Source organism: Artibeus jamaicensis, unplaced genomic scaffold (assembly GCF_021234435.1).
Source record: "Artibeus jamaicensis isolate MK-2021 breed Jamaican fruit bat unplaced genomic scaffold, CSHL_Jam_final contig_908, whole genome shotgun sequence".
NCBI classification, from domain to species: Eukaryota; Metazoa; Chordata; class Mammalia; order Chiroptera; family Phyllostomidae; genus Artibeus; species Artibeus jamaicensis.
The window spans coordinates 3,134,426-3,147,141 of record NW_026522009.1 but is presented as its reverse complement, the minus strand read 5'-3'; the positions used below and the strand labels follow the sequence as shown (position 1 = coordinate 3,147,141).

The 12,716-nt window shown below is 32.7% G+C and overlaps 1 protein-coding gene across 14 annotated transcripts in view; it reads right to left on the bottom strand.

Moving 5' to 3' along the window:
- Positions 1-12,716, bottom strand: part of ADGRL3 (adhesion G protein-coupled receptor L3) — a 770,297-nt gene that overhangs the window by 581,762 nt on the left and 175,819 nt on the right. For all 14 annotated transcript variants that reach the window (XM_053655018.1, XM_053655016.1, XM_053655023.1 and 11 more), the window contains one exon: positions 11,467-11,535. The gene's annotated coding sequence lies outside the window, so the exon portion shown is untranslated. The remainder of the gene's footprint in view (positions 1-11,466; positions 11,536-12,716) is intronic.

The following is a 12,716-nucleotide window of genomic DNA, read 5'->3' as shown; positions in this document are numbered from 1 at the left end:
TCCTTGGCATTTCAATGTAGTCCATGGCAGTTTAAACTTTTCCAGCTATCTTATAATTTGCTTATCTATTTTGAGTGGATTACAATTGGCTACTTTTTAATAAAAAATTTCACTCTGTTATATTTTGCTGAATGGATTTAATAACATATACTAACCCTTGTATTTTTATTACACTTATGGCATTGGATTAACCTAATAATATGTTTTAACTGCAACAAGGAAATATACCAGTTAAGATAAGAAGCACCTGTATTGACAAAGTATAGACAAACCAATTATCAGAAATCATCCCCACAGCCTTTTGCACTGGAACAACTTTTCTGAAGCTCTATCAATAGCAAAGGCTTTTTATACACTGTCTCCTCTCTCAGTGGTTTTCAAAGGTGGTATCAGAGGGAGCTACTGCTACACTAGTTACTGACAAAGGTGTAATGATCAAATGCAGTCATTTTCTTTGGATATTTATATATGCTGAGAATAAACATTCATTTCTATAACATCACTAGATTATCCATAAACAGACAATCCAAAATATTGATAATCTAGTTTATTTAATCAAGGATGATAGCATATAGAAATGAAAAAATCTATTATCTATCAAAAATTCATTTGTGGATTCACTAATAACAAACATGGCTGACAACACTAACACTCAATATAACAAAAAACATGTACTAATTTGAATTTCTTTATTGAAATTTATAACAGAGAGATTAAATGTTTATACATACATTACCACAAAGTTTTACAAAAATCTAGTCATTCACAATTTTTGGCAACAACATCAGGACATAATTACTTTTTTCCATCACACTTAAGAACCAATTTGAGAAGATACTCCCCAAGAATTAAATTTTGTGGATAAACATTTTAGTTAATTGTATTATCATTCTCAGAACACTGAAGGCAGCACTAAACCAAACCAAGAGATCCACTTTCTTTATTTCTTTTTCTTTCCCAAGCAATCAAATTTTTTTCCACTAACATATTTTAGGAGCTAAGAGAAAACTGCATACACTAAATATTAGATGGATTGGAAAGATATAAAAGAAACCTTTATTTAAGTAAAACATTTATGATAGTTTAAAGAAGAAAATGTAGTCCTCCCAGGAAAAATAAGTTCTAAAAGTATATATTTCAAAGGTTTATGTAAAAGTGCAGTGCTGAGAGCAGGAACGGTCTGAACAGCTCACAGAGCACTGGTGCTGTTAGTCCCAGCCCTCCGGTTCATGTTCTGTACCTGTTTTACCCATCTTCAATGCAATGCATCTCTCACACATGCAAGAGATGTTGTTCTTTAAACACAGAAACACATTAATGTCTCTGTGTTATAATATATAAAACATTTTGTAATATGTAAAAATATATTCCCCAGAACAGACTATTATTTTCTAATGAACACTCTGACTTTGCCAAATCCATTCTCTTGAAATGTCCACTCTTTCTTCTCTAATAGTAAAGTTCTTCTCATATGATACCACTTCCTCAAAGCTTTCCCAAGGCCTTTTAATCTGCATTAATTACTCCCTCTTCTCGTATTTCTATTATTGTGTGCAACATAGTGTAGTATATCTACTTATACATGTTTCTGGGCTCCCAACTAGGCTTCATTTTCTCTAGGTCAGAATAAAAATGGAGATAACTGTATTTGAACAACAATAAAAAAAAGAGCATTATCATTACCTCAGAACATAGTAGAGGTCTTATGCACACTAGATACTAATATAAAATAAATTTTAAATAAATTAAAACTGTCCTAATTCTTCCTCATCAAGATTTATGATGACATTCCTTAGTCTTTGAAATATGTTACTTAATGAAGTGGAAGTTATTCTACAGTAAACAAATGTAACCAAAGGAGATATTTTTCATCTATATCCTCTTCTTGTGAGTATATTAGCTTGAAATTGTTTAGAAAAGATGCATATTTACTCCAAAAAATGGTTAGTGTATTCTGAAACCTGTTTCATAGTAAACAGGAGGTATTAACTAAATAAATTTTGACATTAAATTCTAAAACTTTTAAAATACAATTCTCAATAAAATGCTATAATATTAACAGAAGGGGATATGATTTTCCATTTACCTTGTATTTACTTAATATAAAATTATTAAATATTTGAAGAACAGTAGAGAAATCAATGATTCTGTTACACACACACTTTCTGAACTACTTTGTGGAACTTTTCTAAGCACAAAAACTAGTTTTCAACTTAAAGTTTCTAAAAATGTAATATATATATGACCCAAGATCGTCACAGAATTGCAGCATCCTATTTTTTAAAAGCAAGAATGCCCTTTACAGACAATCTAGTGCAGTCCTCATTAATTGGACAAATGAGAATTCTGCCATCCAGAGAGATTACCCCAGTATGATGGACCCTGGGCCTCAGGGCAGGTTAATGGCAAGACCAGGATTAGAGTACAGGTAACTTGATCCAGCATTCTTCCTAATAAAAACCACATTTGCAAAATGTGTATTGCTCAGAGCCTCTTAGATAAATAAGAAAATGTTTCTCTGTTATAAATAGATCCAGCTGGCTATATTTTCTAAATTTTTATGACTTTTAATGGTTATTTGGTACCTATTTTATATACTATGTAAGATTAATATTTAATTTTCAGTATTTTGATTTTTTGAATAATTAGGTGAATTCAGTCTGCTGTGTCTTAAATGCTAGTGACCATGTTTGTTAGAACATATTGTAAAATATGTTCTGAATGAGGGCATGTTGTGTGTAAAAAATAAATGAGCTTTAGTTTGAACAAAAAAAAAAAACAGCTAAATTACATCCACTGCAGAAACAGTTAAGCTGTGGTTACTATGGTTGGTTATTTTGGGATCATTCACTAAAGGATTCAAGACACACTCCTCTAAGAAAAATAAAGTGAATATCAAGAAAGGGAAAAAATCATAAAAGCTGCTTTTTGTACTTGGATGATGTAATTTTTCCTACCTCTGTTCAGAGACTAATAAAAGCAGGTCTTTCCATAGTCAAGTTAGTGTTAAAAAAATTCATAATTTAACTCAGCACAATTCCAGTTTATATAATAACAATGGCACTTAAAATAGAAATAAAATGAAACAGGCTCAGAATCCAATCCAGTAAGAGAGACAAAACATAGAAATGATTTAAAAAATTAATGTATACATTTGCATATGACCCAATTCAACTCTTGGTTATTTACCATTGAGTAATAAAAAGTTATGTATACACACATGCACACACAGCACATGTGTGTTTATAGGAATTTTATTATCACCAAAAATGAGAAAAAATCCAAATGTTCTTCAACAGGTGAATGGATAAATGAACTGGTATATATCAACAAAATGGAATACTGCCTAACATAAAAGAACAAATAAATTATTGATTACTCCAAAACAAGGATGAATCTCGAAGGTATTACAATGGGTAAAAGAAGTTAATCTCAAAAGGTCACCTCCCGTATGATTCATTTAAAGGACATTCTGAAAAAGCTGGAAATACAGGCATGAAGAACAGATGAAGGGTCCCCAGGGTTAGGGACAGAGGCAGGGAACGACTACAAAGGGGCAGCGTGGGGGGATGTTTAGGTGATGAAAATACTTTGCACCCTACTTGTGAGGAAAACACAATTCTATCAAGTCTCACATCTCAGACCTATACATAGAAAACAACACAAACAAATAAATAAACAAACAACTACAAGTACAGATAGATAGACATATATGCAGATAGAACAGAGTCACAGTTATGTGAAAATTCCTCAAACATTTACAATGGGTAATTTTTCAAAGTGTGCTCAATAAAAAATGTTAAATATAGACACTCAGTTTAAAATATCATGAACAAATCCCTGCCCTACAAAAAAAATTGCCAATAATAAACTGCTTTTACCCTTTAGCTGTGGTACAAAATCCCCAACTATAAATATTTATAACTTAGAGCAGCTCTCACTCTATTCAATATAGCATCCTGATTCAGACAGAAATGAACAGCCTTTTCTGAATCGTAATAAAATTTTTTCAATGCCATAGGTTAAAGACAACAGAGGACAGTTTAAGATAAAGGAGATCTGGTTAAGCACAAGGATGAGGACACAGGTTTCCATCTGGGCCACCACTAGTTCAGGGTTTGCCCTTAAAACTAATAAATAATGGAAAGTGACCATCACAATTGACCTTAGAGGCTGGACTTCCTACATAACACCCAAACTCAATTTTAACTACTTTAGCAGTAAAAAAGCTGTCTCTCCATATACCATGTTTATGCTCAATGAGCCTTTTTTGTTTTATCTTTCCAGTACTGAGTTAAATAGCATGTTCGGGTATTTTCAAGATGCAACAACCTGAAGGAGCTCTGGTGGCACCCCCAAATTACAGCTGTCACTGCCCTCTTTGCAAAAGCAGGAAGATACACAGGTGTTTGAACACCCAGAGATACAGTGTGAAAAAGAAAGACAGGAGATGAGTAATGGACTTTCTTTGCTCTGAAAGTCCATCTGACACACATTTTTATGTATAATTATTTTGAATGTTCAAAGTTTTAAAATTGTTTGTATTATTTTTAATTTCATTTTAGGTTATCACTGTTCTGAATGAAACATGAACATTTTAGTTTTAGGTTGATGGCTAAGGTGAGTGATAAGGAACAGGCCACTATACAAGGAAATTGAAATTTGTAATAATAATCAAAGAAAATTAACTTTTTAAATTGAACATTATTTTTCTGCCTTAGTTTTAATAAAGTACTTACCAAATAACAAGCTTTTACCAGACATTTAAAATATAGTTTTTAAAAATGATTTAAAAATAGAAGGTAAGGATACAAGTAAAGTGACAGCTTGTAGAAATGAAACTTGAAATTTTATATGTATCAAAGACTTTAAAAAGTCATATACTTGGACCCACTAATTCCTCTGCTATATTATAGCTATTCCAGGAAATATTATGCACCAAAAGATTTATGTAAACCTATGCCTATCACAGTAGTATTTATGATGAGTAAAATGTAGCATGTTGCTAGTAAAAAGGGTACTTCTGCATGTTAAGAGGCAATAAGTATGTTTATTTATTTACTTAAAAGATAACTAAGAATTTACAATAAACTATTAGTCATGGTTTTCTCTGGGCATGAGATTATGGATAACATCAATATTCCCTCTTTGCAATATTTTCTAAATTTTCTATAATGAGTATACATTAACTTTATACTATAAACTATAAATTAAGTACATATGGTTATATGGTTAGCTTATAAATTTAGTCACTTTAAAACAAATATTCTAACAGGGATGTTTAGTGAGAAAAGCTATATACACCAAAAATACTCATCTAGGGATATTCAGCAATTGGTTATACTTCTTTAGCTGTTGTAAAGCTATTACACATAGGTTTTATTTTTGTTTTGGTGAAAAAGGTATTGTTTTGTACACACTCCATTTGCTGTTCACTGCTTCAAAGCCAATTCCATGGTTTAGGCAGTGGCTGACAACATTTGATTTCCTCAACTGACTGGCAGCTATCATTCGAATGCCAGACTTATCTTAATGCAAATTTTCCAAAAGGTCACCATTTATGTATGTAAATTCTGAAGGGCACTAACTCTACAGCTGACAGATTCTGACAGCCACTATATCTCCAAGAATGGAATAAGCAGGGATAACTGTCTGAATAATTAATGTGCTTTTCCTCTGCTCATGGCCAGTTTTTACGTCCCGCACTTCCTAACTGTATTTTCTAACTTAATTAGAAAATGCAATTTCCTAGGAAACCAAATTTTTAAAAAATATCTATAAACATTGAATAAAAATGTGAGACGCCTTCAGTTTAAAGCGTTATACTTATAGAGATAACTCTAACCTATATAAAAATTAACATCAAGCTCTAGATATTATTTCTTAAAAAAAAACAAGCACTTCTGTAAAGAACATTATTTTGTAAAACAAAACAAACAAACAAAAAAAAGCACATACACAACCCTGATCCCTTAAGGTCAGTAAATGGTGCCACAGCCATTGGGGTGCCAGTTTCAAACCTTAGACTCACTCCACTGAGACTTCAGCTCTCACTGTTCAAATGCAATCAGACATGAAGACCTCTCCGTTTCACTTTCTGAAGAGTCTCAAATGTGTTACTACCTCCCGATCCCCAATGCTGTGGCCTTAAAGCAGATCTTTATTATACCTCATCTGGGTTATTCCCAGTATTTCCCAGAGAATCCTTCTGCCTCTAGTCACAAACCGTAATCCCCGTATCTCTAGTTCCATTTCTATATACTATCCAAATCCATGAGCAATAGCAATAAAAACACAAAAACTAAAATTCAAAAATACTACAAGGGGAAATATTTAGAATATATTCATTAATGGGATGAGACAATATACAGAATTCTGTGGAATGTGGTAATATGTGTTCTGGAGAATAGTAAAGCAGGAAGACTGGACAGAGGGTGTCCCCAAGAAGTTTCAATTTTAAATAGGATGTTCAGGGAAGGCTGCCTTGAAAAGAGAATATTTGAAGCCTGGGGAACAATCCATAGGTATAACTAGGGAGAATGTGATTGGTAGAGGGAACAGTGGGCTAAGGTAGAATGGCTTCGTGTGTTTAGTAAATGGCAACGTAGCCAGGGCAGCTGGAGTGGAGAGGAGGTGGAAAAGTGAACACTTCTCTAAGGGAGGTACAATGAGAACAGTGCAGCCAGGGGCAGAGGAAGGGTGTTGTAATTCCCCAAGCAAGATGGGACTGTGCCATGGACCAAGGTAGTGGGACTGTGCCATGGACAAGGTAGTAAGTGTGACTGTGCTATGGACCAAGGTAGTAAGTGGGACTGTGCTATGGACCAAGGTAGTAGCCAAAAGGTGCTCAGAAGTAGTCGGACAGAATGTAAAGATGTATGTGCAATATGTCTGAAAGGAAAATTCAACCAATACCCCAAGGATTAGTGCCTAAGGATATGGGAGAATAAACTATTAACCAAAACATTTTTTAGGGTAATGATTCTTTCTAAATAGGCTTTGTAATTTTGAAAATTTCTTGGACACTGTGGTTAAATATATTTAAAGAGGCCATCATTTACAGTGGAAAATAATTTTCCAGTACATCTTTCCTTTGAGGTTCAAGAAATTATTATAGAAATATATAGTGTTAGAAATGCCAAACTCTATTTCTTTGTTTGTTTGTTTGTTTGTGTTTAGTAAATGGCAACGTAGCCAGAGCAGCTGGAGTGGAGAGGAGGTGGAAAAGAGAACACTTCTCTAAGGGAGGTTTTTTGAGGGGGCTGACAAAGCTAAAACTTAATTTTTTTTAATTTTATTTAGGTATTTTTCAAGTACAGTTTTCTGTCTATTACTCCCATCCCAGCCCACTGCTCCCCCATGCACCCCACCTCCCTCCCATTTCCACCCCCCTTAGTTGTTGTCCATGTGTCCTTTATACTTGTTACTCTAAATCCCTCCCATTTTTCCCCTTAAATTCCCTCCCCTTTCCCCTCTGGTCATTGTCCCCCTGTTCTCTATTTCAGTGTTTTTCTATTTGTTTTTATTTTGCTTGCTTGTCTGTTTTGTTGTTTAGCTTCCTGTTAAAGGTGAGATCAAATGCTGTATGGTACGTGACTCTGCCAACCCCTATGACAAATGTGGAAGTTGAAGCACAGAGAATAAGTGACACCTCCAAGGTTATATACTGAACCTGTCTTCAAAACTTGACCCCTTTACTCTGCTTCCTCTCAGATTTTCTTTCATATCTTATCATTAAAATAGAATTTGAGTTTCCTAAGGGTAATGGTGGTGGCAAGGAGCCTACAAAGGCTCGTGACAGAACCTCAGGGAGGGATGGGTATGTTTTTTATCTGGATTTTGGTGTTAACTTACACAAACCAATGTGCTGATGAAAACACAATTTTGCATTAAAGAGTTTACTAGACATAAATTATACATCAATAAATGATTTTAAAATAACCTAGCAAATATCATACATTGCCACATGCTGGAAATGTATATATTTTGTCCAAACGTAAAGTGAATGTCTCCTGGTACAAAATTTGTCCTAAGACTTATTTTTTTTTCTGAAAAAAGCAAATGTTCTTCATGTCACCCTCCAACAGTATTTACTGACAAAGTAATAAATTTTTATTTGTTGCCATATAATTGTCCTTGCATGATTTCATCCATATTTATCATAACAGGAAGAACTAGGGTTTTGCCTTTATGATCTTATTCCTTCCCTGCAAGAAATCTCAAATAATTCTGCTAAACATTTGTCATAAAGTTCAGTGGAATTTTGTTGATGACTCAAATGAACATGACTTTAAATGTTGCTGAAAATGCTAGTCGGGTTTGCATTTGCACTTCAGATGTTAAGTTATTAAGAATGGTGCTATTCTTGCTGGAGTATTCTATCATTAACTAACAACTCAAGACAAAATGGGTTCTCAGGATAAGTTTAATTGCTTATGATACAAGAGACAAAGCCCTATTTCATAGTATTCTTGATAATTTTAACATTTTACTTCTTTGATAATAAACCTGAGATTATCCATGTTTATATCAGATAATGAATATGAAAAAAAACCCTATAAGATGAATGAAAAAAAAGGTCAATTTTGTAATTTTCTTAAATTATTGACTTGAGTATTATTCATCAAATAATCTTCATTTGGTAATTTTTATTTAATACTTCATAAAAGCGATTGTCTAAAGGAGGACTAGTGTTATTAAAAGTTGACAATAATTCCATTAATGCACTTATCCAAACACATGCAATATCAACACACTAAAATATTCTCAAAAATAGACATGGTCATAAAAATCCAATGAGATATCACTCAGCATGCATTTGGAGGCTATAATCAAAATGACAGACAGTAATAACTCTGGGAAGGACATGGCGAAACTAGAACACTCACGTATTTCTGTTGGGAATGCAAAACGATGCAGCCACTTTGTAAAAATAATTTTGACTTTCCTCAAATGGTAAAACACAATCACATATGACTCAGCCAAGTATGTGTCAAAAAGAAATGAATACCTGTAACTAGATAAAACTTGTGTACACATATTTATAGCAGCATTATTCCTAAAAGCTGAAATGTGTAAATAACCAAAAACAGAATGTGATATATCAATACAAAGAAATTAAGTATTGAATTATATAACAAGGGTGAAACTTGAAAACATCATGTAGAGAGAAAGAACAGATACAAAGGGCTACATATTGTGTGAGTCCATTTAACTGCTAAATCCACGGTGAAGGGGGGGGGGGGCGGAGAATATTTTAGTTGCCAGAGGAGGAAAGAGAGAAGGGAAATAACTGCTCAGGGGCACAAGGTTTCTTTTAAAGATGACAAAAATGTTTTGGATTAGACAGTGGTGATAGTTGTACAACTCTATGAAAGTATAAAAACAACCCTCTTAAATTGTACACCTTAAAAAGGTAAATTTATGGTATATTAATTTTATCTCAATTAAAATACAAACGGTGCCAATCATTCAATACTATAAAAATCCCTATGAGCCCTGGCTGGTGTAGCTCAGTGGATTGAGCGCGGGCCTGCGAACCAGAGGATCGCGGTTCGATTCCCAGTCAGGGCACATGCCTGGGTTGCAGGCCGGTTCCCAGTAGGGGACCCACAACAGGCAACCATACATTGATGTTTCTCTCCTTCTCTCTTTCCCTTCCCCCTCTAAAGATAAATAAATAAAATATTTTTTAAAAAAATCCCTGATTCCTCCAGGAACTTCATATCTGGGAGCTTATACCAGTCATTATATTAAATGTTATGAGGCCTTAATTTTTTCTTATTTTCCTAATGAAAATAAATGTCAGAAGAAGCACTCTGGAGATTAGGCTGGAAAATTAAGCTTGAGTATGGCAAATCTGATATTTCATGGACTATTCCAAACCTACTTTTCCAGACTCATTTCTTAACATTGTCCAATCACATGTGGCTAATCCTTTAGACACACTGGAAATACCAATCCTTCATTGGCCATCCCTTGCTCCTTTATGAGCCTCTTCACAAGCCATCCTATTGGTCAGGAATGCATGACTTCACCTTCCCAGCCTACAACCCCCCATGTGAATCTCACAGCTTCCATGAAAGTTTCAACAGCCTCTCCCTAAGGTTACCTTATACAACCTTTTTGTTCCTCTACAATTTGTCATTGACTGTTTTAAAATGTACATAACAATTTCCATAGAGGATCAATTTCCCACCCACATTTATTTTCTTCAGAGCAAGCAGATCAGATCTAAGTCTCACTTGCCTTCATTTCTCTAAATGATTAAATCAGCCTGTTTTTCTTTATTTGATTTACTTATTTAATTAAGTACCAAAAACCTATTTTCCGTGCAATCAGTAACAGAATGTCTAAAAATGTATGTTAATGTATAAATAAGCTAATAAATACAAATAAAGTAGATTCAACCATATCTACTCTGGAAGATAGAATAATACTGTTTGCATTGTGAATGAATGTATAAAGGAAAGCGGTGACAAAGAAATTAAGGTAAAAATATCAAAAGAAGGAATAACAATTGGAAAACTTAGTGCCTACAAAGGTGAGTGCAATATTTTTATAGTCTATATCACTCAATACCTTCGAGTAAAAGGAAAAATAGAAAACTTTTGCAAATGGATTGATAGTAATTTATAATTCATATCAATGATATCAGTAACTTAAAAGGAATTTGAATTATTTTACTATAAAAAGTAATAAAGTCAATATTTCTAACTTTAGCTGTATATTTACAATTCACATTATACACTTTATAATGTCACTCTACAGAAATTAATTTTAGCAACTTCAAAAAGAAAAGAAATTCCACCTTTACTGTTGACTTTTATCTTCAAATGATTTGCTAAAGAAGATACGCTTATGTGTGCTGGCCTAAGCTTATGTTCTTTGGAGATTTTTATGTCATACTCTATAAATATATTTGTGATAAAAACATTACTCTAAAAATAATTAACTGTATATTAAACAGCGTGTTGCTATAAAATGAATACACTTTATTTTCTAACATTCACATTCACTGTTGGATATATAATTAAGAAAAAGAAGACAGATTAAACAAAAATCACTTTAATTGATTGTGTTGGTATACATGCACAGATTAAAAAACACTTTGAATAGTTATTCAATATTAAACATTTAAGAAGGTAATATGGTTATTAGTCTTTCCAAAGAGGTGGAGAGCCAGTAATTTTTTTTATTTTTAGTGGCTCATTTATGTTTACTATAACTGGAGTATAGTTCCTCATGACAGCAAATATTTTGAATTATATTATTTACAAATTTGTTCACAAGAAGTGTCAATTGACTTTCCAAAAAACATATAAAATTCAACTTTAGTAACACATTAAACAATATAATTAATTTTCAATGTGATACTCATAAAGAATATACTAATTTGAATATAAACATTTTAAATATACTTGGAAATTACTAACAAATGCATTAGCAACAATAATCTACTATTACCTTAATGTGGTTTTCAGTAGCTAAATATCCATGTTTTCTTCCTCCAATTTACAGAACATTTGAACATTTCTGTAGAAAAAAAAGACATGTAATTAATGGTGAGAAAAGATTTCATGGTTATAGTTGTAGAACTATTTGAGCTGGTTTTATTATTTCTTATTGTTTGCCAGTGTATTTTTTTCCCCACAGTGCTTAAGGAAAACAGAAAAACCGTGGCATGAAAACAAAACACAATTTACATATGCCACATTTTCTCCCATGATCTAATTTATTATAATGTTCACTGAGAAAAGGTAATTAATTTGGTAAGAATTTAAATATCTTCCTAATTAAACAAGCACGTGATTTTCTTAAATATACGTCAAGATTTCCAATGAATTTGTCGCTTTCTTGAAACTGGCACTTCAAGCTAAGATCCTAGGATACATCAAATCACTTTTACCTTACATAGAACTGCTATGGGGAAAACCAAAACAAAACAAAAGAAAAACTGGGAAATTCCTTAGTGCATTTTGCTCCCTAAGTATACATACACACAAACACACACTTAGATACATGCTATGTACTAATGTATACATACACTGAGACTGTAATATAATAATATAACATAATCAATTTTAATAATATTAGGAAGAAATAAAAATACAGTTTATTTAAACGGTAGATTTACAGAGGAGGTTGTCTTCATGTTCTTTAAATTGTCACAATATTTTTTATATATTTTATTCTTAAAATAATGATCAAAATGTCATATATTTTACAGAAAAAAGGATATGTCCTTCAAAGTATTTCCTTTGGAATTTCAGTCTTCTAGTGAGTCTATAATTGGCCACATCAATTTTTGAACTTTCTAGTGAACCTTAAGTGCTTTCACATAAGCATCGGCTGCATTAATTATGATACTTTGTATTATCCCATGCTATTAGTAGTATTATGCTATTATGCTATTTGGCATGTATATGTGCCAAAACCATGACAATTAATTAGCTATTTAAAAGTCTCATCCTCATTTGGATAAGAATATGGTAAGATACTGGTTAGTATAAAATTAAATTTGAGTTCTCCCTTACAGAATTACTACTGATTACCATCACACATACACACTCACCAATTAAAGGAAAATATTCACTAATAAAAGCACTGCATTTTGTTCGAGTATTTAAAAATATTAAAGGAAGCTCACTAAAATTTTTCTAGTGAGTGTCCATCCATGCTCGGCCAATTTGTGAGTTTGTGCACAATCTAAGTCC